Raw genomic sequence first — 26,423 nt, forward strand, 5'->3', positions numbered from 1 at the left:
TATGTAACCTTTTAGAGAGCTCTCACCAGCTGCCTACAAGGACAAGCAGAATTTAGTGTCTGTTTCAGTATTTATACAAGAAAGGCCAAAGGAAGTTTTGCTTGTGGAAACGAAGTAATTAAAAGAGCACATAGAAGTTAGCCTTGAACTTTTATTCTCAAGTGTGTTTTTTACAATGTTCTGCTCCTACTCCCATACAGATATCTGTCTCCCCCACAAGACTGAGCCTTCCAAAGTGAAGGGAGGTGTCTTACTCCTTTTGATATCCTCACTGTCCACCACTTGACCTGGTGCTTACAGGATGTCCCCAATAAATGTATTTGAAACATACTGTACATGTATGTGTATGGGCATGCAGGTGCTCCTCAGGCTGCACAGTGACAAAAGAAATCTATCATCCTCTTTGAAATCCTCCATAGCATGTAGGGCAGTTGTGAGCCAGAATACCATAGGGTGTCTAAACTCCGCTAGCCCATCAGATGGGCATCTTCACTGAATGGAACCCCAAACTGACCCAGCTATTTTGGAGTCTAAATGTAAGAAGCTAATAATCACATTTGCCATATAATTCATGATTATTTTCTTGCTATTCATAAGACTATCAGCTGTTTAAGACAACATGGGCTTGATATCTGAGTTTGGTTTTAGCTACTCATGGAACTTGCCAGGAATAATGAATTTGTAAAACCTATTTAGAAACTATTTTAAATGGAATGAACACTTTTAAACCATGGGTAGTACAAAGGTAAAGTATATCTGATTGATTAATCTGAACTTTGAATATATTATTTTCATTTATATTTGAATACCAAGAAATTCAGTAAAGAAGTTTCTAGGGTCTCAAAACTTATTACCTTTTGTCAAAACAATTAAGACATCAAAAAATTATAACTGATCAAAGTTAAATCTTTATTCTAAATTCTAAATTTTAATCTGCCCTTTAGTTGTGGTAGAGGTAGGCTTTTCTGTAATTTTTAATTTTATTTAAATAAATATTTGGTATTCAACATCAATTTGCAGAGAAGATCTTAAGCTTCTAGTTTCAGGGAAAAAAGAAAGCTACTTAGTTTTCTTTGCCAATCTTTGCTTAGCATCACACTAATTGAGGGATTATTAAGCAATAACAATGAAGACTCATGATTCCTTTTTTCTTTAACTGAATTTCTTCTTTTAAAGTTAATGATTAAACACGTTGAGTTGCATAATTGGGAGAAAATGAGATTTCCCAGGCAAAGAATGGCTTTCTGATAGGTTACAGATTTATTCTGAACAAATAAGCTACTGTATTTTCAATTGGACAATCAAAATATCATTTTACTTCAAAGGAAAGGGAGCAATAATTGAATGCCTTAACTCACTTCATATTTATGGCTATTTTCCCATTACAGAATACAGTTAGACATCGTTTTATATCCTTGTGAACTGAACACATTCCTTTTGCACATGAAACTCACTACATAAAGAGGGGTATTGTAGAATTAACAAAATGAGAGACATATAAGAATCAGGTCAATGGCAATAAACCATTATTGCTAAGTATTCAGTTCCCCTCTCAACAGAATAAAGACTATCTTGGGTCATCTCTTCTTACAACCTCCTCCTTTGCCCCTGGAGTTTAGACATCCACACGTTTGTATTTAAAGGCATCTTGTTTTCCTTTAAAGAGCCTGAGGAATATGAGAATATATGTACTTGTAACACCAGTTTTAACAGCCAAAGTTTGGGCAAAAAACAAGTTTAAAAATGATATTTGGAAATGAAGAACTTGTACAACAATGAAATGGCTGTCCAATTTGTTACATTATTGATGGCAGATGTTCGGGAGGGAAGTTGAGAGGGCGCGTACAAACCACGCCGTCCTGCTCTGGAAGAGCCAGTCCCTTAATCGAGTGTAATGATGAAGCCAAGAGCAGCGAGGACACACAAACAGATGCCAGTGTAGACTCAGGGAGGTAATTTTTCCATTCAGCCCAGGTGTATCTCCCAAAGTCTTTGACTAGGGTCATTGTTACTATTATTTATCAAATGTTGATGACGCACTTTACAATGAGTGAAACATCAGCTGGTTGTGATGAATCCTACATGTTGCTTTTATGCAAAGGACAAACCCAGACAAACCTCTAACACTGGGGTAAGAACAAAGTTGATATTACTCTTCAGGTATAACACACGAGGTCTTTGCTTGGATGAAGTTTTCCTTGAATCTATGATTAAATAAGGTAATTTGCACTCTTGCTAAATCTTGTGGTGTTTAGTGCAGGCACTCTGTTAGGATTGATCTCAATTTATGTTTTTTAAGACCTACAGCTCCAGGAGCCTTACCTTTGGAGAACAGCTTGGTATTAATCCAAAGCAATAAAAAATCACAAATGACAAATGTTCACTTTGCAATACAAAGGGCAGGTCTAGAAGAGCTTCATAGAAACAGTTGATTCTTTCATGTTATATTTACTGAGATTACACTACAAGCAATAAACAAAATATTATTGTTAGCTTCAGAACATCACAATCTAGCGGGGGGATACTGAAGATACAAATATGTAATAGAGACCTGGACTGCAGATTCACAGGGATAGGAGATTGCACACCTGAACACCCACAGTTGAAGTGGGAATCAAGAGAGGAAATGCTTCCACAAGGAGAAATGTGGTTGAACTGAGTCTTAAAACACTAATGAAAATTAGCCTGTCCAAAGGCTGGAGGTAGAGTGCGGGAAAAGGAGGAAATGATATAAAAGTCTGGTAACAGAAGCAAAGGAGCCTCAGGGCGTCAGGGCAGCTTGCCAAGGCGGAGGTAGGCTGGGACTCGCAGGGGAGTGGTCCCAGGTGAGGCTGGAGCAGTGAGGGCGATTCCAGAGGACTCTGTAGGATGATGCTTTGAGATTTACACTGACAGCCTTGGGGACCTTTTGAAACTTCTAACCAGGTGAGTGTCATGGTCAGTTTTAAAAAAAACTTAACTGGTACCCTGTAGAGGACTTTTGGAGAGGAGAAGTGGAATGACTGAGGTTAAATAATTGATATTGAACTTATTCTGAGATACCACTGTGGTTTATCTCTTTAGGTCTAATTACTAAACATAGTGGCAGTGGTTAAGGTCTTTGAGAGAATATGGACTACTGTCATGCCTTATTGGAAATCTCCCTCACTCAGCTAATAGGCTTATCAGAGAGGCACTAGAATCATGACTATTTCAAATGGTCCTAACAAAGCAGATAGTGTTTTTTACTTCAGTGAATGGCCACTTTGTGTGCTGTGTAGTAAGTCACTTTGCTCTCCATTTCATCATAAAAACCATTGCTACAGTTTTACTATTGAAATTGATTAAATCTTTTACTGATGCTACCACAGAGCATCAGTAATCCTTGTTCTTCAACAATCTCATTACACCAGCAGCTATTTGTAATTTATTTTGTTTCTCATATGCCAAGCTCTGTGATAACCATATGCATTCATTATCATATTAAATCCTCTGATTACCCTATGAGATAAGTGCTATAATCATCCTCATAGTCATGATTATATCCCCATTTTGCATATGAAGAAACTGAGGCTAGAGAAGTAGTAGGACTTGCCCCAGGCAGCACCAAGAGAAGCCAGAGACAGGATAGAAACTCAGAGCCCTTTTACATCAGAGCCTCTGCCCTTGAAACTGTCTATCCTGTCAATTTGGACTAGTTTCCAGTAGAATGTTTCAACTGTTAACTCTTCTTTCTAAAGTGTTTCTCTTTAACAAATGCTTCAAATGAAAATATTTCAGCATCTACAATAGCATTTTTAATGAACTCCTTATAGTTGTGTTTATTTGTGTCAACTGGCTTTTTAAAAATTGTTTTTGCCCTGGACAGTGTGGCTTAGTTGGTTGGAGTGTCGTCCCATAAACCAAATGGTGGTGGGTTTGATTCCTGGTCAGGGCACATACCCAGGTTGCAGGTTCAATCCCGGGTGGGGTGTGTGCCAGAAGGCAAGCAGTCAATGTTTCTCTTTGTTTCCCCTCCATGTCTCCCTTTCTCTTTCTTCCTCTCCTTTTCTCTCTCTCTAAAAGCAATAACAAAAAATGTCCTTGGGTGAGGATAAAAAAAATCTCTTTTTTGTTTTGTTGCAACCTTGGTTTTATTTGTATTTTAAATCAAGATCTTTCTTCCTGTGGAGTCCACCCAGACTACTCTTGGGACATCCTCACATTGCAGCAGAGGCTAAAAATGGAAAGTTCAGGGTCCTTAACTAGACTCTGGCTTTATAATTGCCTCTGCGGTGCTCTCACCACATACCCAGATGTGCAGGAGAGACAGAGGGGGGAGAAAGGGAAGTGAAATGTTAAAATAAGGCTAAGCAAACAGTTTGCCCAACAGATGTTAACCCAATTCATAATTTAAAAGTTCCTATTTTTGTTCACCACTTAGACAATGGACATTTTAATTTCTCTTCCAAACACTATCTGTGAATTAGGTTCAGAAAACTACAGTCCTCAATATTTTCATTAAGCTATTTTTTAAGGCATAGGTCAAAGAAACAAAAAGAGTATGTTTTCTTTTTATTTGAAGCATAGCATTTTTATGAAGTCTTGTTAGGTTTGTTTAGATATTTCCTTTTACTTAATATGGTTACCAGGACAAGATTTAATCAAAGTTGAATAACTTTGTTGTAGCACAGATCCCACTGGAAAAGCAATACTCGAGTTACATTTACATAATTTTAAATAGAATAATTAAAATCAACTATCGCCGTCACTTTTCTCCCAATCAGTTTTATAGCAACTTTTGTCCTTAGAACTTAGAAGGCATTAGAGAAACCTGGTGAATTCAGTAAATGAGTATTATCACCCTGGTGAGGTATGTTAGCAATTATATTCGTTACATAGAGAAGAGGAAAAGAATATTTGCATAAATTCTAAAAATATAGTAAACAATTTTTCCTCTTTATTGCATTTATTAGGGTGACCCTGGTTAACAAAATTATATAGCTTGGAGGTGCACAATTCTACAACACACCATCTGTACACTGGGTGGTGTGTTTGCCACCCCAAGTCAAGTCTCCATCCATCATCATTTATCCTCCCACACCCTCCTCCACTCCCCCCAACTTCAGCAACCTGGCAGAGTCTCATTTTAAAATGAGAGTTTCCTGATCTCTAGCCTTGCACTCAAACCACAAGAAAGCTGTGCCTGGCATATCTCCCACGTGTTGGACCCCGCAGTTGCCTCCTGCACCACCAGCCCCCACCAGGAGCTGGTGCACGATGCAGGAAGATGAAGCTGACATGAGTGCTGGGAAGAATGTTGGTGGTGAAAGTCAAATGTGTATTGGAAGAGCTAAAATAATTGCAAGGCTAGCCCCTGTGCTATAAACAGGTAGATCAAGAACACAGGCAAATGGAAAAGAACACTACCACCAAAAAAATTAAAACCCCCAAGAAAATGTAAACTATTCAGTGTTAGGTGAAATCTCAGGATAACAAGAAAGGACATTCTTTCAAAGAGAAATTTTAGAGAGAGGGGAAGGAGAGAGAAGGGGAGGGAGAAAAACATCAGTGTGTGGTTGCCTTTCACACACCCCCTACTGGGGACCTGGCCCGCAATCCAGGCATGTGCCCTGACTGGGAATCCAACCAGAGACCCCTTAGTTTTCAGGCTGGCAGTCAGTCCATTGAGCCACACCAACCAGGGCTCAAAGAGAGAAGTTTCTGATACTGATTAGGATTTGTAAATCTCCATATTTTATCATTCCCTTTTTTTATGTATCTTAATCATTTTTCATAGGTCAAAATCATACACTTAAACACTCACAGGCTTTCTACTTAACAGAGGACTGACCCAAGAGAACTGAGATACTAGAGGAAGGAGTGAGCATCCCAGTTGTAGGAGCATGAGCTATAAGAAAAAAGCAGGATGACAATGATGATTATTTAAAGACACTTCATAGAATTAAAGGATCAGAGGCCTGAATGTGACCCACAGCGGTGTCCAACCTGTGGCCTGTGGGCTGCATGTGGCCCAGGATGGTTATGAATGTGGCCCAACACAAATTCACAAGTTTACTTGAAGCCTTTGTTTTGCTCATCAGTTTTTGTTAGGGTTTGTGCACTTAATATGTAGCCCAAGACAACTTTTCTTCTTCCATTGTGGCCCAGAGACGCCAAAAGGTTGGATGCCCCTGCTAGAGACTAAATCCTCAAAATCTTACATTTCACAGATGAAAAAGAAACCACAGCAACAACAGTCAGATATTTTAACTGAACTACCTTACATTACGTATTTTACTTCTTAATTCTCTGCTGCCCTTTCATTTGTGTGGCAAACCTTGGTACCTCAGAGATGATACGTGTTTGAGTGCTGAAAAAGTCAGGGCAGCATACAGGGAGGGCAAAAGCAGGTTACTACTGCATTGCAACACTCTTTTGAGTTAATGAAGTTATTGTAAGAATCATAACCTACCTGTCTTTTTCCATATGAACAACTGTAAACCTACTTTTGCCCACCTCTGTATGTGTTTGGAAGAATCACATTTAAAAACTCAGAGCGTTTAAGATGAAGTAGCCAAAGAACTCGTACATGTGAGCTGTGGCTGTGAACAATGGTGGGGGGACTGCCTGAGGGAGTGGGGAGTGCTGGGTGGATAGAGGGCAACGGGGGAAAGATCAGGACCATGGTAATAGCCTAATCAATAAAATAGAAATAAAAAAAATAAAGAACTGAGTCAAAACCTCTAAAATAAATAAATAAAATGTTTCAACCATGTGAAATTCATGTTTTCTATTATTTTCCCCTGGGAAATTGTCTCTTCTTTCCCAATGGAATTAGCTTCACTTTGGAATAATTTTTGTATTGCTCATTTTAAAATCTTGGTTTTCTGTGTTTGTGAGTCTGAATGTAATGTCCCCCCTTCCATCTTGAACTTTTGGTGGGAAACTGTAATTATAAATATATATATATGAGAAGGTTGGGGAGTTTCTAAGAAACTATAAGCATAAGTAACTTTTTATTAAAGCAATATGAATAGGAATTTTACTAAAGCTACTTTGTTACCCCAAAAATCGTACAGAGGTAAGTATTTTCCACCTGTAATGCTTACCAATTGTACTATCCATGAATATGAAACCAAGTAATCAATTTTGTTGTATATACTATGTATCAGCTGTTGTTACACATTTTCATTAGGTAGTAAAATACAAATTGTGTTATCAACATATATTGAAAGTAATTAAAATGAACATTGAAGTTTTTTCTTCTATTTTTCTGATAATTTTTAAACTTTAAGACTACATCTCATTAAAGTGATTCTAAATCTTGTAAGACAGACTTTTAAAACCCAGTTATTTTTTAAAATGCCCTCTCAGTAGTTTTTTTTTCAGCTTTATAGCTTTTTAAAAATGATACAAATTGAGAAAAAGGGAATGCCTATATAACCAAATTGATGGGAAAACTTTTTATATCAAATCCACTTGCCTCCTCACTGGGTTAAGGAAGAAAAAATAAGTCCTAATTTGCCTCACCATTGTACAAAGCGACCCAGGACAAACTTTCACCCCCCACCCTTCCTCAAAGAGTGACAGATCGCCAAAAGTAAAAACAAGTAATGTGTCATTTAAACAAAATGATTTAGTAGAAGGCGTGCGTGTGCTGTTCTCCAGTTCATTCCCAGGCCTGGCCATCCCTGAGTCCCTGAGCAGGGGAGGAAGGACTGGGCAGCTCGGAGGCAGACGGGGCGTGTGCACCCAGCGAGTGAGGCGCGGGATGAGGGACCTTGTTACCAGCTATGATGGAACTGAGAAATAAAGTGTCCCTTTGGCTGGGGGATGTAGTCTGTCCTAAGTGATGGCCTTTTCACACTTATTAACTTAACAACACAGGCTTTTAAAAACAAATACCTGTATTCATAATGAAAGTGAAATAATCAAAAAATTATAAAAGTCACCTAGGGCAATTCTGCTTTCCATGTTTGTACATGAAAAAATGTGAGGCAGAAGCAGGGATGAGGGGAGAATCGAGAAAGTAATGTGTTTAGATGGTCGGGGCTATCGCCGATGGCGCGGCCTGACAAGACACAGTGGGGCAGGGGATTAGGCTCACGTTCGGAATTTCTCTGTGGTAAAGAGATCTAATCTTACATGAATTGGATTTTTAGTCGAATATCTGAGTTTCTTTAAAAAAGTGTATTTTCTATATATGTGGGGTCAAAGAGCAAATTACAGGTAAGTGGGCAGAGAAAAATTAAGAGGACTATCATTCTATATACATATAGGAATATACACATACATGTGTCTTCATATATCCATACCTATATGTCTTTAACTGCTCTACAGTATTGATTTCTAAGAATTACTCAGGTAGTACATGAAAAGGTATTGTTAATTCAGTAGATGGCAGTCTTCCCACTAAGCCAATAAAAACCATTGTGGAAATCACTTTTTAAGAGAAGGAAAAATGTTTTTGAAGTTAAGATACAGCTTTTCTGACACTAATTATTAAATATTGAATTGATTTTTTAAAATCCAGAGTCTTTATGTTGATTTAAGTACTTTAAATCAATTATTCCTAATATTAAATCAGTGAGACAAGTCTGCACTATTTCTCTAATTATTAGAACAGAAATGACCAGAAAGACAGGATCCTCCCTCACCCCCCTCACCCCTAGTATCTCTGAGTACTTACATGCTAGGTAAAAAAAATAAAGTGATTAACTTAGGAAACGGAACCCAAGACTCATTACTTTTCTGACCTTATATTCTCTCATCAAGCAAAGAAACATATAAACAAAAGCAAAAACACCTCATTTTCTGTTGCGAAGCCCAAGCAGAGTAGGAGAAGATGGAAAACTTTGGTAGACACACTGGATACAGAGTGTGTCTTTGTTCTGCCACTAACCTTCCAACCTGGGGCAAGTCACAGGCTCCCTGGGACTGCATTCCCCACTCTGTGAAAGTGCAAGTAACAAAACCTCCATCACAGGATTGCCGTGCGCATGAAAAGCAACTTGTACTAGACATTTGATAGACATTTGTTTCTTTTCCTTTATGTCTACCCTCTTCCTAAAAATGATCTTGGGGAGATATGTATGTGTGCATATATTTGAATAGGTAAACTTTTAATAGATTTTTAAGTAAAATAAATTAATTTTATTCGGGTAATTTTAAGTTTCCTCTTGTGCATATTAACACTTCTCTTTAAAAAGGTGAGTGCAAGAATTCAAAATTGGCAATCTCATCACTGTTTTAAATTAAATCTTTTTACTTTGCATAGTCTCAATGTATTGATTATTGTGATTTTTACTACGTAGGAGCTTGTACAAGATTTAATCTTAGGTGAAAATGATATTTAACTTCTATTATGAACATGTTACCTAACATTTAGTATTTGAAATAAAAGTAAAATTAACTCCACTTAGTGTGAATAATAAGCAATCCTTTGGAAGTAATATAAAAATTTTAAATATATCTATCTGCCTTTACTATTTTATTCATCCAAATATAGTACCAGGATTTATTATTTTACTCTAGCAAATGAGAATTATTATAAAGCAACAGACACATGGTTCCTAGGTCTACTAGTATTTCACTGAAAAGTATTACTAATGTCCAATTGACTTCTGAATAAATATCTAGAGTAAACAATGTTTTACATTTTATAGTCCATTTTTTCTAATAAATTTAAAATAACTTGAAACATTCTTTGTCCAATCTAATGTCATAGACCGCTTCATTTCATCTGTCTCAGATGTCTCTAGTCTGCTGGGCACACGGTAAACTTTACAATGATAGCCACCTTGGAAAGGTGGCACTCTTGAGTTCCAATCTGTTATCCTTGATGTAGAAGACACTGATTTGCATGTGTGAAGAACAATCCCTCTACTATCTAAATACTTTAGACAGTTAATGAAAAGGCAGATTAAGCTCTGTTACCCTGAGAGTGAAGCATTTTCTACAGCCAATCTCAAACTGAAGGACTGGGGAAAGAATTGTTTTTCCTGTTGGTGCTACCTGGAAGAGTGAGCTCTGGTGTTGGGAGTTTCCTCTGCAGTTGGGACCTCCCCCAGCCCTGTACTGTTGTTCCGAAAGCTAACTGCTTTAAGGAATGTTGCCAGGAGTTTTTGTTTGTTTGGGGGTTTTGCTTTATTTTGTCAAGGTAAAATAAACAAGAGTCATTTCCACCAATACATTTTTCAAATTTCATTTCTTAAAGGCTTTTCATGTTACTTCTCTTACTCCTTTAGTCCCGTGGCTTTTAAGGTAAAATAGAACATGTTTTAAAAGCGATAAAAAGGTTGGACTAGGGGAACCTCGAATGCAGATCCGAGAGAACAGTGTTTCTCCAGGTCTTTCCAAAAGCAGCAGGGGAAGGGAGAACTGTGTAAACAAAGGAATGGTTATCAAATGAGATAAAGGAAGCCTGCTGGAGGGGTACACTGCTCCTATTGTTGGTGTATTTTTAATTCACTGTGGAGTGTGTATGTACCCCCACCCTGTTTCTTATAGAAATAGGTATACTGCAAATGTGTGGTGTTAGTTCACAGTATTCAAGTCATGGGTCACTGCCAAAAATTGTGAGTTTCTTGAGCGTGAGGATGTCATCTCATTGTTCTCTGAATTTTCCACCCGAAGCACAAGGCCTTATACATTGCAGGTTTCCTAAGACGTAGCTGCTGAGCGAACAAATGCACAAAGGCATGCGTGAACGAATGGTGGACTTTGATCATAAATTTATTAAAGCTAAAATGGACTCAGGGTAGAGACTGCCAATCTAATGAATCAAATCCTGGGTATGTATCTATAAAGTGAGATGTTCAACGATCGTGCAAATACTTTGCCAGCCCTAGCTGTGAGCTATGACATGCAATAATTTTTATTCACTTATTTCTAAAAATTATTGTGGTTTGGATTAACTAACCTGTGTAAACCCTATTTCCACTTAAAGTTTGGCATCACTCATTGAAATACATTTATCATAGCTCTTAAACCATTCAAACACTGGGGATGCCTTTCTGGCACTTGGGCATGGGCAAGTGGGTCCAAAATTCTAGGGCTTTTGCCAATAGTTGGGAAAATACTTGATTATATGCTAGTCTTAGTCTCCAGATACTAAGGAGAGTTTGGTGGATGATATATTGATATACAGCATTTCTAAGCTCAAAGGTAGCTTTACTCACCTGATTGCTAATTGGGGTCAAAGCTTTCTGTTTCATAAGCCTAATTTCTCCTTGTGACTATTATGGGTTATGATCGATAACAGGATGTGACTTAAGCTCATACTGTTGAACAAACACGGGAACAGAAAAGCACACCTAAGTGTGCACAAGGACATAATTAGTGCAACAAAGGCACCTGGGTCACTTCTGACCTGACCAAAGTGGATTTGTGGGGGGTGGCATGACCATTTGCCTTTCCTGGCTAACCCAGTGGTGTACACTTTTAACGTCCCCTCCTTTGGTTCTAAATCAGACTACTTTTACAAAATGCCTAAATTTTTGATCTGTTCAATTAATTAATGTTTTTTTCCTTTTACAAAGTATGTACACATATTACGCTCGGACATAACTACTCTCAGTAAAGTTTCTACTTTCATGGCCATGGCTCCAGAAACGGTGCTGTATACCCTGAGAAGCAGCAGCGTGACCACCGTGTCAGGAACTTCCCACAGGAAACACGGCTGGAATGGCACTTTCCACTCCCATTTAGATGATCAAAAAGGTTGTTCTTTAAATTTGTACATTAAGGATCTTCTCACAAAAGGAAACTGTACCTAGTATTTTTTATGCTAGATGCAATTTCATGTACATTCATAACCAAGAGTGCAAAAAAGAGAGAGAAATGTCATCATACTCTGAGTCCTGGATGGATGAAAATAACACAAAACATGCCATTTTAAGTTCAGTAAATCATTTAGGAGAAGGGAGATTAAAGAGAGGCAGGCGAAGAGAGCAATACCCAAGAACTGTTTTCTGTGGATTTTTCTGCTCAGGGTCACAGCAACATGATATATGTGATCTATGGGTGAGGTCGAGGTAAAATGCCTAAAATCCAACTTCTTGGATGTCAAAGAGAATTCATAGAATGAAGACACTGAGTACTTTCTGCCATTGCTTTTCTGAGCTGTTACTGTGGGCTGTGGAGTAAAAGCAGGTTTGTTGGAAGTATTGTCTTCATTCGGTTCCTCCCCAAGTTAGAATCTCCTGCATGGTCCTCAGAACTTAAGCTATGGCTCTCCTGTGTTGTCAGATTGGATAGCTATCTGGAGCTTCACAAACTGGCTCTGAAGGCCCAGTTTAAATGCTTCCAGTTGCAGATGCAGCATGCCAACAGATTACCTGGTGTCGCTGGAGCTTACCCTGGCTAAGCAGAGCCAAAGTGCATGCCCCACCCAGATCTCTTTTAAAAATTCAGCTAGATACTAAATGATGCCTATAATGAGTATGAACTGTATTACCATCATGAGAACTGTGGTGTATAAATACATCATGAAGATTAGTCACAGGCAACTCACAGTAGACATCTGACTCGACTCGGGTTCTTCTTGCAAGCCATTCATTGACACGACCACTCAGCTGAGTGTGAAAGCGGATGTTCCCCTATCAGCCTCATCATCAAGAATGAACACTGAGCACATAAGCCTGATTAAGTACATATTGACTATTAAAATTCTAATAAATATCTCATAATAGCAATATTAATTGAAGCTTGTTGAAAATTTTTGTCTTAAACCTTTCGTCCTCTGATAACTGCCCCCCGAACTATTAATTAGTCAAGTAGCACAAGAAATGAAGATACCTGATTAGTAAGAATCACATATCTTTAGAAACATAAACAGAAGTTTATGCAAAATAGGGCACCCAAAGAACCTCCTTATTGTCCATAATGTGTTATCAGTCTTAACAATAGGTCATGTACTAGAAGGATAGACAAGGATCAGCAGTCTTTGTCAAACTCTCATTTGTTGCTGGTTTTTAAATATCTTGAAAAAAACTGACTTGAATTGGAAATTCATTGCCTCCCTGACACTGTTAAAAATATATTTTCATATCACTTCCCTGTTGGCTTTGTCACCTTTTTAAAAGGAAAAGTTGAATATTAAAATTTTATACACTTGTATCACCAAGTTTCTAATACACGTGGCATCTTGTAAAACCTATTACTGGTGCCCTGCCCATGGCTTTGTCCTAGTTCCAGGTCAGTTCCCGACTGTTACAGAGGCAAGAGCAGCTTTGAGGCGGACAAGGGCTCCCATTACAGCAGGTTGTTTCACGTGCTGAGTGTGGGTGGTGTTTATGGCATACAGCAAGATAGTGTTGAAGTGATCTCAGGAGTTTAATAGGTCGCAGACTTCTATCCTCGTTTTCATGAATAACTCGGGAAATTATCTTAGACTGTTTCCTATTGGAAAACAAATTTTATTACAATACTTTATGTGTGTTGACTTTTCCCAATTGTTACACCCTTCAATAAATACTTCTTCCCTCGGAATTCTGACCTGTTTTATAAAGTAAAAAAGTTTGCTACTTCAATAAAGGTGTAAATAGTTTGTGGATTGGACTCTTTTATGAGGTTATTTAAAGTCTGAACTAAATCAAGTAATCAGCTCCCAGAACTTCCAGAAGGATGGAGCCAAGTAATATAATACTTGCTGGCAGCGCTCATTTATTTTTATGAAGCTTTCTTTCTATATCTTTCCTACCCTGTTCACTTTAATTCATCAGGGCATATCACATTGTCCTTATTTTGAAGATGTGTTAGTAAGGGAACTATTTTGAATCTAGTTGGAAACAAGAGAAATCATACACTATTAGATGCTCTTATACAAACAGATAAAAATATTTGAAATGTACAGTGTTAACTAAACAGTCTATAAATTGTTCATAAAAATGGAAACAAAGAACAAATATGAGTTACCTGAAGGCAAGAGGTTGTGCATCTTACTTGGTTTTTGGCTCCTAGCTCCTAGCTTCACACCTAGTAGTCCTCATTTAATATGGTTGCTGAAAGAATGTTTTCCCACCAAATATCAAAATGGTATATAATAGTCTCCTAGCTGAATCCTGGGTAGCATTGCATCCTCTGTAGATACAGACTCAGGATAGAAAAATTATCACTGTAGTTAAGTATTTCTCTCCCATCACATGCAGCAAGTTCCCAATCTTTGTACTGACTGAAAACATACCTGATTTAGGACTTCCTTTGTCTTAGAGTGTACTCTTTCCTTTTGTAGAGACCACTGATGATCAAGTTAGTGTCAGGAGTTTGAATCCTGGCTCAACCTCTTGCTGGATGGGCGAAGCACCATTCAGGCACCTGAAGGACTCTGACACATCAGCAGGAATTGTAGGCAATGAGAGAGCTAGGCTGAGGTGATGGTACCAAGGGAAGGGGCAGTATTCGGCAGAAGTAGCAGCAACGCCCAGGAAAGGCACACTGGTGGGCCACCTGGAAGCCCTGTCAGCAGCGGAAGGTAGCTTCATACACATTCCTGTGGCCAGATTCTTCAGCATGGTGCACCAAGGTGCTGGTTCTCAGGCCGGGCAGCATGTGAAATCACCTGGGGATCTCTTAAGAAATATTTATTCATGCCTGTGGTCTCATCAGACCTGTTCACTCAGACAATTCCCCATTACGGGTACTATTCTTCAAATTCCTTAGATGACCCCAGTGTTAAGCTGGGGTCAGGAACCAGACACCCAGGGATGCTGGAGCAGAAAACAAATGGCAGTGAGTCCATTTCTGACAAGACTTCTTTGAGAGTACAGGTGAGGTGACCATTCCTGGGATCCCTAGGACCTCGGAGGGAGCCACTGTGCCCTGGCAAAGGGGCTGTAAACCCTGAAATATTTCAGTTACCAAAATATAAAGCATTGATTTTTAAGACACAATTGGTCAGCTGGGTTACAAATGTCAAACTTTAACTTATGCTGATATAGGGAATGCTGAGAAAATGTAGATACTTCCTTTAACCTGGAAGTAAATTGATGAATCTCTTGAGCCCACATCTGCTGGATTGAAGGTGAAAATGCTACTGTCAATATTAATACTTAAGAATTTCCAAACGTGTAAATAGTGCCTTAGACTCGACCAAAAGTGTTGTCTCCAGTAGCCTCCGATATCCCTTGAGTCCTTGCCTGAGGTGAGGAAGACCAGCGTGTGTGTGGATTGCTGTCTGATGGCCTGCCCCTCTGGCCTCTCTCCAGTGCTTCAGTCTCTGATGAGCTTGGGATCCATTCTTTTGTTCACGGGCCACCTCCTCTTCACTGGGACAACTTCCCACTGGCTCACCTGGGCAAAGATCTTAAGAGTCCACATCTCTCCCCTGACTTTGTGGCCTCCTCCCTTAGTCACCAAGGAGTCTGTCTGACCTGGCCTGCTCTTCCGTCTTCCCAGATGGACCTTCCCCTTCCCCGTGGTGGCATGGCCATCTGCTTCCAGAGTCCCAGGTGGAAGACTGTGTGACGTTCTAGCTATCTAACCCCACAACACACCCATGGGGCCAAAATAGAGAGAAAGCAAATCAGAACAAATATTTGACTGCTTTCTCCCTTCTTTACAAACACATTCTTTTTTTTTTTTTGCCTTATATCACTCCTCTCTAGAAGAGCAGTAATAGAGTAAGTAATAGATAATCTTCTGCCATGCTAAAAAGCAGAAATCTTCACTGAGTTGCAAGAAGATGAGGTAAATGAACTTATACAGTTCTTCCTTACAACAACCTGGTTTCAAATCTATTGTCTGCTATGCGGTATCCTAAATGTCAGAAGCTAGGTAGTTTTTCTTTCTTTTGCACTGTGTGAAACGAATCTATCTTGCTCCCTGTCTTCACCCTTCTTAGGTTGGTGAAGGTCTCAGTGAGGCCAGTGAGGAAGAGAGGATTCTTCATGGTTGGAAAGGAAGAAAGAAAAAAAAATCACAATAAACTCCAAACTATTGCTCTTATTGCAAAAGTAGCCATCCTGAAAAAAATTATTTTTTTTTCTGGGAAGGAAGGAATTTTATGGGAAAAGAGTGCTTCCTTTTGGCCCTGCCACACATGTATTATTATTCATTAGGTGCCTACTGAGCGCTTGACTCCACCAATATTTGATTCACACCGGTCTGGCTACAATAACGCCCACTTTCTTGGTTGTCCTGAAGATTAAATAATTGAGCTGTTATGGAATAGAAACCAACTTTCTGGTAGAATAAAAAATATACCCATTTCTTCGACCTTTCTTTTTTAACTGTCTATAATTGTGTTTGTTGTTGTTGTTTGCTAGTTAAGACTGTTTATCCCTAGGTCAATTCTAAAGTTTAGTAGACGCTGTTTTATCTGTTAGTCCATCAACTCATTACCTTTACTGCCTGATCTGTCCACACATCTACAAAATGATTCACAGTCATCAGTTTAGACCTTTAAGATCTGGAGAGGCCTGTGGCATCTAAGACTAATTGAATTCTGTCCAGTCTCATTTTAGTGATAAATATATTTTGACTTTATCTTAGTTCTCTGAAAATCAGTGGTTGTCACCGTGATTAGACCAACCAGAAAACTCCCTGACCATGATAGCTAATTTAGAACTTGCTATAAGGAACACTATATTTTATTCATTTCAAATGGCTCCCATGAGGCAAGCTCCCTCTATTTAAGAAAATAAAGTAAGTTGTGACTCAGGAGCTGACTAAAGGAACTGGTGGGATATAGAACACTTGCACCCTGAGTCACCAGTTCAAATGTGACCCCAAATTGCTAACATCTGACTGTCATTTGCTAGCCTCAGCATGATCACTGAAGGAAGAGAAGCCACATCACACACACACCAAATGCCACCACAATTGCCTGTTGTTCTCAATAGACAAGCAAGGTTCAGATGAACCCCAGAACTTACCTTGCCCTCCTCCCATTTTTCTCACAGCATTGTCCTACTGCAAACCAATGTCCAAGATTTATTTTCCAATGGAATCATTTGCTTCTCAATGTATTTTTTTTTTGACATGAGTTTCAGCTAACACTAGAGACGCAGATACTTCTGTTTTATCAGTGCCATTGACCATGGACGATGGTGTGATGAGTACACTAAATGCTCTGTGTCATAAATATGAATAATAATAATAATAATTGTTAACATTTACTGAGCATTGATGATGTATCAGGGGCTGTGCTAGCATGTTACATGGATTCCATGATCTAAACTTCAAAACAATACTGCGTAGTAGCTAATGTGAGCTTTGTTCTACAAGTGAGAACCTGAGATACAGGTGGACTAGGCATCGTGCCCAAGAGTAGAGCTATTAGGTGCTAAGATGGGACTTTTCTGGCTCCAAAGCCATGCTACTTCTCTTTTGTTCATACATTTCTCACATCTTGCTTCCAGTGGCTGTTTCTTGTTTACCTGTTTCCTGAGTGTTTTACAGGCATCATTTTGCCTAAGGAAGAGCAGCAGTGGGTCAACTTTTGGAGAGTATTACCAATGAACAATACTAAGATTGTCAAGTACACTTATGTTTTAAATTAATTGAAAACTGTGAAGACTTAAATCTCTTAAAGGTAATCCTTGTCCAAGTTTTTCAAGAGGGATTTCTAATTTAGTCATTTCAGACTAAGTATTTCATGGATAAAAGTATAATATTTTAGAGTGAGAAATTAGATAATAGAAAACTTGAACCACATGCTTAGAATGACCCATAAAGAAATTAAAATTAAAAGTAAATTTTGTGATAAACATTTAAGTTTGAGTTACTAAAAGATGGCTTAACTTTTAATCCAAGTACTCTTATGCTATTCTTTGGATTTACTAAAATAAATGATTTTCTTAAAACTATCAACTATAAATTTTCTCATTGAGAGAACAGTTATTTTGTTTAAAGCAAAATCCTCTGAAACTAACCTTCATGTAATGATTTTATGAGTTGGGGAGCTAATGTACTATAAAGTTAGTATCTAATGGTCTAAATCAAGAAAACATTTGTTCTTTTGATAATCAGAGCCTTAAAAAAGAAGTAATAGATGGAGTCAAGGGTTAAGTTCCTTTTGTATTTCTAAGTATCTTTCTCAGGGTTGGAGCCATGGAATGCTTGCTTGAGTCCGTGGCATATTCTACAACAAAATGGACCAGCACCTCGGCTGGTGTTACAATATCCCAAGATTTTGATTCTAGGACCAATAGTCTGAGAAGAAAGAAAGAAAAATGTTTCGTCAATGTATCTCATTGGGAAAATGAAGACTATATATCTCTGGGTTCTGAGTGGTCATGTGATTAAGGCCAAAAACAAACTCCTCTGGTTTAAACACAAGACTTCCCCCTGTAATTCAAATGTGGCCTAACAGCGAAATTTGACGGTACATAGTAACTGTAATAGCATATCTTAACTAGAGAAATCAGCACAAACAGCAAGGCAAACATTCATTTAGAACAGCAACAACCACCACCAAAAGAATACCACCAGGTTTATGAGTCATGAAGCATTAAATTTAATGTTATAAGCTATGATTAAATTACTAACATATATCCTTTTTATTACCCAGTAATGGTGAAGAGTCATGACTGTTAGGTTTAGTTGCAAGAGTTGCACCTCTAAGTGGGACCAGCAGGATCTGCACCCTTGCTGGCAGTGCCCGGGGGAAACTGCAGGGTCAGCCTTGCTCTGCCTCTCAGAACTCGAAGCAGAGTTGCGGGGCACAGTTGCTAACAGCAGTCCAATTTTTTCATCTATTTGATTCCATACGGAGAATCACTTGGTTTTACAGATCCCCCAAAGGGAAATACCTGATAGAATCTAAGAGATTGATTTATCTTTCGTTTGGGCAAATTTTTGAGTAACATTTTTAGACTTGAATAGCTTAAAGGAACATTCCTGAACACTTTGGCTTTTAATGAGCAATTTGTACCATTCGCTGAAATAAGTCTCAAATCATAGATTGAAAGATGGTAACCTGTAGCCTGGATCTGACTCACAGGTGGATCGAAGGGGGAAGGCGAGGATGAGTGGGGAGGCGGGGAGTGGTGGAGGGAAAGTGGAGACAACTGTACTTGAACAACAATAAAAAAATTAAAAATAAATAAAAATTTTGTTTTGGTTTCAACGAAAGCTCTGACTACGCAGCAATCTTAACCTGACATAATCCATTAGAACTGTGTACTGGCTGGGTTGCCACTATTGACTGAGGGAGTGACAAGTTTCCCAAGATGCCTTCCTGGTCCCCTTCTCTCATATATGTTTCCTGCCTGTGTAAAATAGATGGCCCACAAAAGAAAATCCCATGCTACTACTTAATGTCTTTTCCTACCCTGTGGCCTCAAAGTCTTATTGCGATCTCTGGCAGTGCATCTGCTATCTCACTCCCCACCTCTTTGAAAACATTAAATCTTCTTAAAACTAACAGGGAAGTAGTGGCCCAAAATTATCCTTGGGAATATGTAAGATATAATGGGATAGGATAAACTAAGAAGATATAGCACTTGAATCTCAAGGTTCAAAGTTACTCTTTTTAAACATCTTAGTTTATTAATTCTCTCATGAAAAATTTGCATAGATCTTTACTCCTTCTTTTTGCCACAACAACATTGGCCTTTGCAGTCCCCCTGACTTTCTTCATTCTGTTCAGTTCCTTCCTCTGTTTTCTTCAGGTCTTCTTTTTCTCATATAGGTTATGTCTTGCAAGTCTATGTTTGGGTTCAATTTTCTTCATGTAACCCAAGGAATCCTAAATCATGCCAAAGCCAGTTGTCTTGCCACCACCAAAATAGGTTCTGAGTCCAAGTGTAAACATCTGGTGTGGTCTTGTACATGTAAACTGTTTTTTCTTGAATTTCTGTCTTAGGTACTATTGCCTTTCCAGGGTGAAGGATGTCAATGACCCTTTGTTTCCTCTGCAATAATCTGTCAGTCATGAACTTCCTGGTTCGATAGCTACTGTGTTGTTCATGATGGTGGCTGATCTTCAAGCAGCCAAGGAGGAAAAGAGTCCAAGTTACCTTTTTGTTTTTCAGTTGTTTCAGGAATTTTATTTATTTATTTTTTTATTTTAGATTTGTTGTTATATTTTTTTCCATTATCATTTAGTTCCTTTATACCTCACTACCCCCAGCAATCACCACACTGTTGTCCATGTCCATGAGTCCTTTCTCCTTTTTGCTTAATCCCTTCACCCTCCCCCAGCTGTCATCTGTTCTCCATCTATGAGTCCATCTCTGTTTTGCTTATTAGTTCAGTTTGTTCATTAGATTCCACATATGAGTAAAGTCATATGGTATTTGTCTTTCTTTGATTTACTTATTTCACTTATCATAATGTTCTCCAGGTACATCCATACTGTTGTAAAGGGTAAACTTTTATTTTTTTTTTATAGCCGAGTAGAATTCCATTGCCCCATGGTGTAAATGTCCCATAATTATTTTATCAACTCCTCTACTGAATAGATACTTCATTAAAGAGGACATACAGTTGACCAGTGGACATATGAAAAGATGCTCAACATCACTAATAAACAGAGAAATGAAAATAGAAACCACATGAGATACTACTTCACATCTGTCAGAATGGCTATCATCAATAAATCAAAAAACAAGTGCTGGTGAGGATATAGAGAAATGAGAGCCTTTTTGCATTGTTGGTGGGGATGCAGACTGGTGCAGCCACTGTGGAAAGCAGCATGGAGATATGTCAAAAAATTAAAAATGGATCTGCCTTTTGACCTAGCACTCCCTCTTCTGGGAATATATCTGAAGGAACCCAAAACACTAATTCAAAAGAACACAAGCACCCCTATGTTCATTGCAGAATTATTTACAATCACCAAGATATGGAAGCAGCTCAAGTGTCCATCGAAGTTACTTCTTAATTTGCCTGTTCTTGCCAACAAACCAGCAAGAATTATTACAACTACAACTCTGATAGATAGTTAGTCAGCTTCTTCCTAGTGCCAAGGAGCTTTTACTCAAAGAAAGGAATTAGTTCCAGCATTGAAAAAATATTTATAATAAAATAATATGTCTTAAACAAGTATATGACTCAGTATAAGAAGCAAACTTGGCATTATACCAGGATGATATATCATTCTGGTACAGAATTGAGGACCATATACTGACTGCAGAATTTTTTTATCCTTACCCGAAGACATTTTCATTGCTATTAGAGAGGGAGGAAGGGAGACAGAGAGAGACATTGATGTGAGAGAGAAGCACCTATTGGTTGCCTCCCCTATGCTCCCAGACCTGTGACCTAGGCATGTGCCCTGACTGGGAATCAAATTTGAATCCCTTTGGTTATGGGATGATGCTCCAACCAACTGAGCCACACCTATGAAGGCTGATTGCCAAATATTTTGGATGAAAATGAGTTATGGGTGTGAAATGAACTTCTATTGCATATTATACATTGACCTGGGTGCTTTTATTGTCATATACAGTTTATTTTATCTTTAAATCTATTCTACAATTAAGTGTTTTTCTATTTGCAATGAAAGGAGTGGAACTCAGATGCAAAGAAGTTAAGGAACTTGCCCAAGGTCACACAGCTACTACCTCAGACCATGGCACATCCTCAAAGCTTGTAAGTAATGTTGGTGTTGCAGAACCTGGGCCCATCACTGAGCTTCCTCACACTATTCCATAACCTTTTTTTTTTTGATAGTGTTGAACACTAGAAGTCATAATATTGTGGTCTATTTTTCACAGTAATTTGATCATCTTAATTGCTGTCCTGCTGTCAGGATTTTGATACACCCTAGTGAGGCAAATTTGGTGATAATGATACTCAGGCCTCTTAGGTTTGATCGCTTATTGTCAGTTCAGCATAATTTCTATCCACACAGACCATACTTTCCAGAATCCCCCTCCCATATTGTTCTACTTCAGTTTGTCAATGAAAGGAATGCAAGATATGAACAACAAAAGTGAAGGGACATCATTATTTTAAAAAGTTCTTGGCATGTCACATGGGTATAAATGAGGTCATAAAGACTTTCTGGGTTTCCTGAGGTTATCCATTTTATTATACAGACTGAGATGTTTAGCAGGAACTTGTCCACAGCCACTTATGAAGTTCAGAAATTTACCCATGAAACTTTTAAGAACTACTGAGTTGGGTCTCAAATGCGGTCTTCAATGACCGTTTCTCCAGCCTTCTGCTGCAGCCTTCCTGATCTTCATACATGCGACTTTCCCCACATGCATGCAATCCCTAATGCCCATATCAACCCCTTTACTCCCATAAGACATAGAATGGTTCTATTTCTTTGTGTGAATCCAAATGGACACACTACCCTGCCCCTGTGTTTTCACCACCCCAGGGTCAATACTGCAAAACCTGGAGCCACCAGGTGATGAGGCCAGTAATGCAAACACTCTTACCCTACCAGATATTTTTCAGTTTGTTAGTGAGGTTGAGGGGAGGGAAAAAAATCTCAGTGGACCTTTCAGGGAATAAGCCTACAAGAACCAGGACAGGACTGAGAGAGGGTGTGAGCAAGACTTTCACTAGCTGTGTCTTAAACCACCTGAAGACAAGAAAACAACTTAAGAACTGGTTATTCTGATTAAAAAGAAAGTGAAGTGATCTTAAAATGAACAAAGCACAGTAGGTCTCACTATAGGAAGTATTCTTCTAAAACTGCTATTTTACTACAATATATATTGATATATAATTTGTCTATGTTCCCTATTTTCAGAAAATAATTCTAGCAGCTTAGTGGCATAAACACTGGATAATAATAAATAAATAACTAAATAAATAAATAAATCAGAAACAAAGGTCAGACTCAGAAATAATATGCAAAAAGCCTAATGGGGTCTATGTCAGTTTTATTCACCACTATAGTTCAAGGTAACCCAAAAGTTGCTCAATAAATATTTGCTTCAGAAATATATACATTATGTATCAAGACACATCATAATTAAAATATCAAAAGTTAAAGATAGCCCTGGCTGGCATAGCTCAGTGGATTGAGCGCGGGCTGTGAACCAAAGTGTTGCAGGTTTGATTCCCAGTCAGGGTACATGCCTGGGTATATGGCCTGGGTTGCAGGCCATAAACCCCAGCAACTGCACATTGATGTATCTCTCCCTCTCTTTATCTCCCTCCCTTCCCTCTCTAAAAATAAATAAATACAATCTTTTAAAAGATTTTAAAATAAATAAATAAAATATTTTAGAAGATTTAAGGATAAAGATAGAATCTTAAAATCATCAAAAGAAAAACAGTTAGTTACCTACAGGGAAGTTCCTATGAGACTGTCAGCTGATTTCTCAAAAGAAGCTTTGCAGGCTAGAAGGGATTGGCAAGAAATAGTCAAAGTCATGAAAAGATTGCTGTACCCAGCAAAGCTATCATTTAGAATCAAAGGGCAGACAAAGAGCTTCCAAGACAAGAAAAAACCTAGAATTCATCATCGCCAAACCATTATTACATGAAATGTTAAAGGCACTTATTTGAGAAAAAGATCAAAACTATGAACAACAAATTGGCAATAAATACATATCTGTCAACAATTGAATCTAAAAAACAAACTAAGCAAACAAGAAGAACAGAGACAGGGTCATGAATACAGAGACTGTTTTGATGGTTGCCGGATGGGAGGGGTGTGGGGGTAATGGGTGAAGAGGTGAGATTAAGAAGTACAAATAGGTAGTTACAGAATAGCCATGAGAATGTAAAGTGCAGTATAGGAAATGGAGTTGCCAAAGAACTTACACGCATGACCCATGGCCTGAGTGAATGGAGAGTGCTGGGTGGAGGGGGCAAAGAGGGAAAAATCAGGAAAACTGTAATAATATAATCAATGCAATATAATTAAAAAATAAAAGACATGAAAAATGGAGAAATATATACGAAATAAATATGTACATTATTTGTTGGTTTCACCTGTCCAACTTCTTTACATAATTCCTTTACCTGAAACAAGCACTTCATTTGCCTTAGGGCTGCTGGATGAGTGGCTCTTGACGTGATCTCTGGCAATGCAAGAGCCCTACCTGGAGATTTCCATGGAGATTTGCATAAAGACATTCCTATACTCCACTATCGAAGTTTTTCAGCTGGTGGAAAATAAGCACGCCCCGTGTCCCTTGTTTGGATATGAATGTGATCCTGTGTGAAGCTATTTTGATACCATGACTTTTCATTTATTTCACCCAGTGGTTTTCAACTGGGACAGTTTAGCACCCCAACCCCCACAGGACATTTAGTAATGTCTGGAGATATTTTTGGTTGTTACACCATGGGAGCGGTGCTATTAGCATCCACTATGATCAGGGATGATCATAGAGTTCAGGGATGCTCTTGAACATCTTAAATGAATGACACTGGCCACCTCTCTACCTCCATTAACAAAGAATCACCTGGTCCAAAACGCCAGTAGTGCTGAGGTTGAGGAGCCTTTCTAAACCAACCAATTTTTCCTGTTTCCTTTGAGTTAAGTTTCCATCGCTTGCAACCAAGAATCCTGACTACTACAGAGTGGATAAAAAATTTTATTCTTAACTTCTTAGCAGTTAACATAAAGAGCAAACTGGAATGAGCTAGTTTCTCAGGAGGTGCACAGCTGTGCTAAGCAGCAATACTAAAGATGAATGTCAGCCATGAATCCGTAGAAAGGAAATAGAAATCTGTTATTTTGTAATTATTTTCTGATCTTGTTAGAGTCAGCTGACATTAATAATAGTTTGTAAAAAAGTATCAAACACGGCCAGTCATCAGGACCTTATTTGGATGTTCTCTCTCTTTTTCCCAGAGTTGCATGCACATTTCCTCCCTCTTTTGTCTCTCTTGCATGGGGTGTATCTCTCTCTCCCTCTCCTTCACTCTCCCTCCTAAGCTCCAAGGGCCCTTTTTTTGCCCCTGTACCTCATTTTCTGGGTTGATTCCTCCTATGGCTCACTTCTACCTCTGTGACTTCCAAACTAAATTTTTTCTTAAAAAAGGAAAAAAGAAAGAAAAGACCTATTCACACATGCTTGCAGGGCTGTTGCGTGAGGTTGCAGAGTTTGTGTAATACACAGAGGTGCTTTACCAGGCAGCCCTTCTTTCTAATTTGTCTGCCCAGAAGGAGTGCCTTTTTCTAATTTGCATAAAGACATTTTACAAGCTAGTGGCAGCTCTGTGTGTTCACATGCGTAATTCCAAATGAAGCGTAAAATCGTTCAGATCTGTATGTGTAATAAGGCTATCACCCTTAACCTGTTTCAAATGAACCTCTTGGAGTAAGGTCTGCTCCATCCAGAACGGTACGAGCTGCCACTGCAGAGATTAACAAACGCGAGTGCCTCAATTGTCATGTGGCAACATGTACAATATGTTGCTCAGAGCAACTGATGACTTTGGGATCTTTCTCCATAGCACTCAAAATGCAAATTTTCTTCTGGTTTCTGTTAATATAATAAATAAGAGCTCTTATGTAGGGAAGTATTTTTATGCAGAAAATGACTGTCAATTTCCCAGCAGGAAAGTCTTGAAGTTCTTTCCTTTGACATGTCATAAACTTGGCATAACTTTAGAAGATGGAAAAATCACTAGGTCAGATAAAGCATGTTGTATCAGATGAGGTCTGAGTAAGGCAATCTATTTGAGCCATGTATTTAATGCTTAGAGATAAAATAAATGTCAAAGAATTTTGCCAGTTTCTCCAAAAAATTCTGTAGATTTTTCACATTTGAAAGTACTTACAGGCTTAGCTTGTAGATGGCAGAAATCCAATTATAATACTCTGTTGCTTTAACTCTTTGAGAAAAGTAATAAAGTTTAGAATATAAAGTAAGTTTGTATTATATTCTTATAAATTTAAAAATTGATTTTGTCATATTTAAAAAAAAAAATTCCCTGAATCCTAAAAATAAATGCTTAAAAGGATCAATGTATTTTGATAAAGTAATATCTAATGTACTTACATGTTTTTTAAACCAAAAGACTAGATTTATTTCTCAGTTATGTTAGCCATTGAGATATTTTGTCCCTAAATCAGAGAACTGTATTTCAATGAAGGACAGAACGTTATGGTAAACTGGATGCACCAGCCAGAATGAAATAGATTATCTTGTAGTTACAAAATAACTTCTAGAAGCTTAATGGCAACAGTATTTTTATTCTCTGATTAGATGCCCAGTAAGTGTTATTGGGAAGTAGAGGAACTCTGGCTTTCTTGAAGCTTTGCCATTTTGTAGCCAGACCACCCAGAACATGGGAGCTCAGAGATTGCTGTGACAGAGGAAGAGGGAAGCAGAGGATTCCAACAGGACTTTCATGGCCAGACCTCGGAAGTGGTGACACGCATGAATTCCACCCACGCCCCATTGGCCACACTTATACAGTCTCAATTTCAGGGGAGTTTAGGAAATCCGGTCTTCCCCTGAGCTCGGGAGAGGAAGCTGAGATTACCCAGTGTTGTCTCTGCTAACCTTATACAGAGAAAAATACATACTTTGCAGTTTTATCAGCCTGGTTTTATATCCTTTGACATTTACTAGCCATGAAATCTCTTAAAG

At 38.4% G+C, this 26,423-nt stretch overlaps 1 long non-coding RNA gene and 1 pseudogene across 1 annotated transcript; one reads left to right on the forward strand and one right to left on the reverse strand.

Moving 5' to 3' along the window:
- Positions 1 to 2,836: 2,836 nt before the first annotated feature.
- On the forward strand, positions 2,837 to 12,642 carry LOC123824467. Its single transcript, XR_006786703.1, has 3 exons — positions 2,837 to 2,925; positions 10,619 to 10,754; positions 11,502 to 12,642. It is a non-coding gene; the product is annotated as an uncharacterized LOC123824467 (long non-coding RNA).
- A 6,802-nt stretch (positions 12,643 to 19,444) lies between these two features.
- Positions 19,445 to 19,873, reverse strand: LOC123824448 (annotated as a pseudogene).
- Positions 19,874 to 26,423: the final 6,550 nt, after the last annotated feature.

The sequence above is a fragment of the Phyllostomus hastatus genome, unplaced genomic scaffold (genome assembly GCF_019186645.2).
Source record: "Phyllostomus hastatus isolate PE091 unplaced genomic scaffold, TTU_PhHast_1.1 phas_contig_57, whole genome shotgun sequence".
Taxonomy (NCBI): domain Eukaryota; kingdom Metazoa; phylum Chordata; class Mammalia; order Chiroptera; family Phyllostomidae; genus Phyllostomus; species Phyllostomus hastatus.